The sequence below is a fragment of the Eriocheir sinensis genome, chromosome 30 (assembly GCF_024679095.1).
Source record: "Eriocheir sinensis breed Jianghai 21 chromosome 30, ASM2467909v1, whole genome shotgun sequence".
Taxonomy (NCBI): domain Eukaryota; kingdom Metazoa; phylum Arthropoda; class Malacostraca; order Decapoda; family Varunidae; genus Eriocheir; species Eriocheir sinensis.
The window spans coordinates 2564926-2572425 of NC_066538.1; the positions used below are offsets into that span (position 1 = coordinate 2564926).

Below are 7500 nucleotides of genomic sequence, written 5' to 3' on the forward strand. Positions count from 1 at the left end.
TGAAAAGAAACGAAATGAAAAGAAATAAAAGAGGAAAAGAAAAGATCTCGTGTACATTATATCAACTAACTATCTCCCTCTCTTCCTCACCAATATAACGTGACCTTTATAATAACTAGCAGGGAAGAGAATAAGCAGAAAAAAAGAAGAGAAAAGAGATGAAAAAACCTTGTACATTATATAAGCTATCTCACACTCTTCCTCACCAACATAACGTAACCTCTCACAGCGGCCTCCAGCACCGCCTCCTCCTCATCCCGCCTCCTCCCTCTCATAACAAGGCACCTCCGAGAACAGGCTTTTCCTCCCATCACCACTTTTCCCATCACCATTTTCCAGGAAGCAATATCCCACAATAGGTTTTCTTTTCAACTCAAACAAACTCGATAACCTCTTAAAGTGCGCTTAAGTTTTCCTCCTCCGTACTTGCTCTGTTTCTAGTCTTCTCTTTCTCTTCTTCTTTTTTTTTTTTCCGGCCTTCGTTTCTTATGCTCTATTGCTCTTCTTTTTTCCTTCCACTTCCTTTTTCTTGCTTCGTTTCTCTTGCTATCTTTTCATTCTTTTTTCCTGCTAATTCCCTGCTTCGTATCTCATCTTCTTTTTCCCTTTGTTTCCTCCTGCCATTCCCCATTTTTTGCTCTGTTTCTCATCTTCTCTTTTTCTTCTTTTTTCCGGCCACTTCCCCTTTTCTTGCTTCGTTTCCCATGCTCTCTTTTCATTCTTTTTTTCCGTCCACTCCCTGTTTTTTGCACTGTTTCTCATCTCTTTTTTTTCCATCTTTTTCCCGTTAGTTGATTTTGTTGCTATAAACTTCTACTACACTTAAACGTCTAATATCATCCTTCCTCCTCAAGTCTTATAAGTATTTCAGTCGAGTAAGTGCTTCATAACTTAACCTATTATCACCTTCTCAGTTGGTGCAGCACGTCAACTCATAACTGCCTCTTTTTTCCTTCCTTTTTCCCACCTTCCTACCTCATCTTTCTTCCTCACCTTTAGTCTTTCAGGAGGAGAAACGCCTCACACAGTCACCTCACTTGCTCTGTCAGTTCAACCCGTCAACTCAAGCTTCCTCTTTCCTTCTTTTGCTCGTGTAATGGAGTTCGTAGTAATAAGCCTCCACGGTCCATCGCGTCACACTTCTCCCAACCAACTGCACTGGGCCGAGGAAGAAACCGTTTGCATGTGTACAGAGGCCCGGGGCGTGTGTGCTAACGTGGGTGTCGGCGTCGCAGGCATGTCCGGGGGTGACGGGGAACGGTCCAGCTTAGTATTCTTTCCACCACTTTCTTCCTCCATGTTCTTGCCTCCTACGAGTTCAGAGCTTTTCCTTCTGTCCTCTCATGTCTAATTATCCTTTTCTCTTTATTTTGTCTTCTTTCCTCCCACTCTCCTCCTGCCCATACCCAACAGGCTGTAGATGATAAGAGTTCTGAGCAAAATTCAGATCCCCACACATAGAAGGGTCGTTTAATGATGCTAAAAACCTCATTATCAATATTCTCACACCTTCAGAGAGGCTAAACCAACATTACTAAAGCCGTTTGCTACCTGATATAGCCCTTCAAGATGGTGAATTTAGATGGAAGGGAGTTGAAATGATATGTTGATGAATTAAGGAGTTATGGTGGAAATGAGTTGTATGTGTATGGAGTGAGGAAAGTTAAAAATGAGTTATATGTTTATGAGATTAATTATGACGAAAATGAGTTACGTTTACCAGATGACTCGTGAGTTATGTGGTGTGTCAGAATGGGGGTATTAGAGTGACGGGAAAGGGATGGAAGGAGTAGATGGTGGAGTGGTTGAAAGAGCAATGTCAGGAAGCAGAAGAGAATGAGGAGGAGAATGAGTAATGAGGGATGGTTTGAGAACGTGTCAGGATGGGATGGAAAATTGAATGAGGAGGTATAGGAGTGAGGGTATTAGAGTGACAGGAAAGGGATGGAGGGAGTAGATGGTAGAGTGGTTGAAAGAGGAATGTCAGGATGCAGAAGAGAATGAGGAAGAGAATGAGAATGATGGGGAAGAGAGGGAGTGGATCGTAGAATGGTTGAAGAAGCAGTGTCAGGATGCAGAAGAGAATGAGGAAGAGAAGGAGTAATGATTGATGGTCTGAGAACGACGGGAAAGAGAGGGAGTGGATGGTGGAGTGCTTGAATAGAGTGGAGCGAGGTGGCAACTCTTTAAATATAGTCTGAACGCGTAGGAATGAAGAATGAGTTTGTTAAGAGAACGTTTCATCATCATCCTCATCCTCATCATCAACAGTCTATACTCGCCCACTGAACGACATACACAGGGCTTTCCCAGTGTTCTTTTCCTCCCCCTCTCTGCATGTCTGTCTGGCGCAAGTGCATTCCATCCTGCTCCGGCAATTGCTTTAACTTCCTCTCTCCACCTGGTCCTGTCTCTGTCTGGTGTCGGTGTACTCGATTCCGCTTCTGCAAATGCTCTAACTCCACCTCTCCACCTGGTCCTCTGTCTGGTGTTCGTGTGCTCCATCCTGCTCCGGCAAATGCTCTGACTTCATCTCTCCACCTGGTCCTCTGTCTGCCCTGACTTATGCTGTTTATAGGTTGTCACTTTTTATTATTATTATTTTTTACATCAGAGGACACGGCTCAAGGGCAACAAAGAGAGTAAAAAAAAAAAAAAAACGCTACTCGCCGCTCCTAGGTCTGTCTGTTATGAGTTTTACGCTTGATATAACCTACCCTGTTTTTTTTATCAGTTACACGCATTTTATGACCTCTTAAGTACTTCTGTCTTTAATTCTACGTACGATAAGATCTGCTCAAGTCCTTTCTCATCAGTTCTACCTATGAAATTATCTGCCCAAGTCCACATGTCAATTTCTACGCACAAGTCCATTTCTCGTTCTCACTCGTCATTAGAACATCTTCAACCTCTGTCTGTTTCCTAATCCATGATCCTCACTTCATCTCTCCAAGCATTCTTCTCTACATTTCTCTTTGCATGCTTTTGAGAGTATCGTACAGTGACCCAAATTATCGCATTGTCAGGTAATTATCGTACGTGTGGAATCGCTGCGCCCGTGTTGTGTTTACCTTCATGAACACGCACTTTGCTTATCTGTTGTGTGGGTGATGCTGCTTCTCCCTGGGATAGCCTCTGCACCTGTACCACATAAGCCCGTGTTCTTAAATCCCTTGGCTGCGGATCTCGTACCAGAAGACCTCACCAAGCTACAGGAGTGGAACAAAAAGTGGCTGCTACAATTCAATGAAGAAAAGAGGGGATATCCAGCACACCAATACCACATGGGAAACACTCCACTATCCACCACAGAGGCAGAGAAAGACCTGGGAGTGTATGTAATCAGGCTACCAGTGAAGGGATATCCAGCACACTAATACCACATGGCAAACACTCCACTATCCCCCACAGAGGCAGAGAAAGACCTGGGAGTGTATGTTACCAGGCTACCAGTGAACGGATATCCAGCACACCAATACCACATGGGAAACACTCCACTATCCACCACAGAGGCAGAGAAAGACCTGGGAGTGTATGTAATCAGGCTACCAGTGAAGGGATATCCAGCACACTAATACCACATGGCAAACACTCCACTATCCCCCACAGAGGCAGAGAAAGACCTGGGAGTGCATGTTACCAGGCTACCAGTGAAGGCCAAATCCGTGCCAATTGCAGCAGACATATTAAAAAAATTACAGGTAGCTAATAGGTGAGAGTAGGTTATATGTACAGGTGTTTGGGGGTGAAGGACGAGGGAAGCGTGATGGGGTGAAGGGGTGAAAGGGTGATAAGTGGTAAGGTGTGTATCTCTTTCTCTCTTTTGTATTTTAACTTATCGGCTCCTTAGTTCCCCTGTTGGAAAAGCCCCTCGTAGAAGTTGCTGGGACATTCATGGACTGTCTTGTTCCGGTAGTCATAGTTTTACACGGCTTTTGCTTCTTGGACGGGAAAATCACCCAAGAAAACCCGGATAATCTTGTCTGTGGCCCCGGGGAATAATCGCAGTGGAAGTTATGACATTACAAGAGAAGATGGCGCCACTATAAACACTTGCCTGCGCCATTACGGGCTGGGGGCGACTATCATCCATGCCCCTCAGGAGAGCCTACCGGTGCTAAGGGCGTGCACGTAAAAAAAAAAAAAAACTATTCGCCTTGTATAAATTCTTAGTCTGTGATGTCCATGAGAGAAAAAAAAAAATTAATAGATCTTGCGCATTAACGTGGAGGAACATTCTTTTGTTTTTTTCTGTTTTTCCATGTCTGAGAAGAGCCATCTAGGGGCCGTAGTGGATGGGCCCTGATTTTTTTTTTTTTACAACAAAGGAGACAGCTCAAGGGCACCAAAAAAAGGAAACAATAATAAAAAAAGCCCGCTACTCGCTGCTCTTAAAAAAAAAAGAATCAAAAGAGGTGGCCGAAAGAGAGGTCCGATGGTCGCCCCCGCCCGTTATGACATTACTGTTCGCCTTGTATAAATTCCTTGTCTGTGATGTCCATGAGAAAAAAATGATGAATAGAAGTTGCGCAATTACGTGGACGAGCATTCTTTTGTTTTTCTGTTTTTCCATGTCCGAGGAGAGCCATCTAGGGGCCGTACACACACACACACACACACACACACACAAAGAAACAAATAAAAAAGCCTCTGGTGCTATAATAAGCCTCCTAATGACTTACCCAACCGTATTCCACGCTCTCAGTCCTCCTTAGACTATCCTCAACCTTGGCCTGCCTTACCAAGAATAGAGGAAACAAAAAAAGACGAGCGCTCTCATAATCCTCCTAATGACCTTCCTAACTCCAATGCTTGTTCATAGTAAAGGAAAGGAAGAAAGAAGGAAAGGCAAGGAATAGAAAAAGGAAGGAAGAGAAAGGAAGGCAGATCAAAGGAAAGAAAGGAGGAATGGAGAGAGGACGAAGGAAACGAAGGAATGCAGTAAGGAAGGAAAGGGAATGAATTGAAAAGAGAAAGAAGGAAAGAAAAGGAATATAAAAAGGAAGGAAGAGAAAGGAAGGCAAACCATAGAAAAGAAAGGAAACGGAAAAGATAAAGGAGGAATGGAGAGAGGACGAAGGAAAAGAAGGAAAGGGAATAAATTGAAAAAGCAAAAGAAGGAAAGAAAAGGAATATAAAAAGGAAGGAAGAGAAAGGAAGGCAGATCAAAGAAAAGAAAGGAATGGGAAAAGATAAAGGAGGAATGGAGAGAGGACGAAGGAAAAGAAGGAAAGGGAATAAATTGAAAAGGAAAATCAGGACTCTCTTCAACCTTTGTCTGTTCCCTGCTCCATGATGCTCGCTCCCTGTCGCTTCCTGTCTCCGTGTAACATCCAGCATCTTTCCTCCTCTTTGCTTTATTTATTCAGCCAGATCATCGCCTCAGTAATAACGACAAAACAAACACCCACGCCAGTGCTCATGTTTGCCCTCTTGGAAGGCGTAACACAGACGTAATTAAAAGTGTATTTGACGTTTTAACCTTCCACTACAAAATATTTACAGACTTCTCTTGAGTCGGAACGTTATTGCTCCTGAAAATAAGAATATGATGAAAAAGAATAATGTGTGATACTCCTTTTGATTCTCACTCTGACGACTTGTTTTTCTTGATTCTCTTTTAGTTTCTTCTGATTCTCTGTGTGATTTTTTTTTTATGTATAGTTTCTGATTTTTTTTAATGAATTTTTATAGTTACTGATTCTCTTCATGACAACTAATTTCTTCTAATTCTAAGGCTCTTCTTCTCATCAGCTCTCCTCTTCTTTCTGATTGTCTTCTACCTCTTAAATTCCGCCGCCATGTTGCCTCTATTTCTATCTTCTATCGATATTTTCACGCTGACTGCTCTTCTGAACTTGCTGACTGCATGCCTCCCCGCCTCCCGCGGCCCCGCTGCACTCGACTGTCCACTGTAGCACATCCCTATACTGTCCAGACCCCTTATGCAAGAGTTAACCAGCATCTTCACTCTTTCATCCCTTACACTGGTAAACTCTGAAACTGCCTTCCTTCGTCTGTATTTCCTTCTGCCTATAACTTGTCCTTTTTCAAGAAGAGTGTATCAAGACACCTCTCCACCCGAAACTGACCTTTCTTTTGGCTACTCTTATCTATTTTCTGTTGTGGGAGCGGCGAGTAGCGGGCTTTATATATATATATATATATATATATATATATATATATATATATATATATATATATATATATATATATATATATATATATATATATATATATATATATATATATATATATATATATATATATATATATATATATATATATATATATATATATATATATATATATATATATATATATATTTATTTATTTATTTATTTATTTACTTATTTATATATATGACAACTAGCGAGGAAGCAAGAGAAAGAAAGAATGGAGGGATGAAGGAATGGAAAAAATAAAAATAAGGAATGCAGGAAGAAGGAAGAGGGGAAAGGAAGAAATGGAAAAAAAAGGAAAAAGGAGAAATGGAAGGAACTTAAAAGGCTGATGTTACTCTACTCCATAATTCCTATCGGGCGCAACAAGTGGGCTACCGCAACCCTCATATTGCCTTCACCACTGTTCCCTTCCCCTCCCCATCCTCCTCCTCCCTGCACCCTCATAATGCCTTCACCACTGTTCCCTTCCCCTCCCCATCCTCCTCCTCCCTGCACCCTCATATTGCCTTCACCACTGTTCCCTTCCCCTCCCCATCCTCCTCCTCCCTGCACCCTCATAATGCCTTCACCACTGTTCCCTTCCCCTCCCCATCCTCCTCCTCCCTGCACCCTCATAATGCCTTCACCACTGTTCCCTTCCCCTCCCCATCCTCCTCCTCCCTGCAACCCTCATAATGCCTTCACCACTGTTCCCTTCCCCTCCCCATCCTCCTCCTCCCTCCCCTTCTTCCTCCCCACGTGGAAATAATGAAGCGACCTTTTGTGTATTCTCTTGATCTTGTTATTTTAGTATATCATTATCTGACGGCCGTGTTCCAGTTAGTCTTTTATTTATTTTTCTGTTTATTTATTTCTTCCCCTCTGCGCTCCTCCCTCCTTCCTCTCCACCGCACGAACTGACCTTGTATAACATTCGCTTGATATTGTTATTTTTGCATTGCATTATCTGACGGTTGTGTTCTGAGCTCTCCCATTTTCTTTCTTTTTTTCATTCTTTTTTTTCATTTTTCGCTTATTCATTTTCTTTCTTTTTCTTTATTTAATTCATTCTTTCCTTCTTTTCTTTCTTTCTTTCATTCACTCACTCATTTTTTCTTTCTTACTTTCTTTCATTCAATCTTTCTTTCCTTCTTTCTTTTTTCTTTCATTCACTTTCCTTTCTATTGTCTTTCTTTTCTTATCTATCTATCCACTTATTTATCGCTATTACTTTTTTTCATCGTTCTGTCCATAGCGTTCGTCTACGTATTATTTATTGCATCATTTTCGTCTCTATTGAATTCCACGGTATATTTCATTTCCGCTTACTTCTGTT

General features: G+C 41.9%; 1 protein-coding gene and 1 long non-coding RNA gene across 8 annotated transcripts in view; one reads left to right on the forward strand and one right to left on the reverse strand.

Annotated features, from left to right (window-relative positions):
- Positions 1 to 1213, reverse strand: part of LOC127005446 (organic solute transporter alpha-like protein) — a 27606-nt gene extending 26393 nt beyond the window's left edge. For 3 of the 5 annotated variants that reach the window (XM_050874333.1, XM_050874332.1, XM_050874331.1), the window contains exon 1: positions 994 to 1212. The gene's annotated coding sequence lies outside the window, so the exon portion shown is untranslated. Of the gene's footprint in view, positions 1 to 993 lie in introns of all 5 variants that reach the window. The other 2 variants (XM_050874334.1, XM_050874335.1) reach the window with 1 other exon arrangement.
- Positions 1 to 7500, forward strand: part of LOC127005450 (uncharacterized) — a 77746-nt gene that overhangs the window by 43911 nt on the left and 26335 nt on the right. The gene's annotated exons all lie outside the window — the stretch shown is intronic.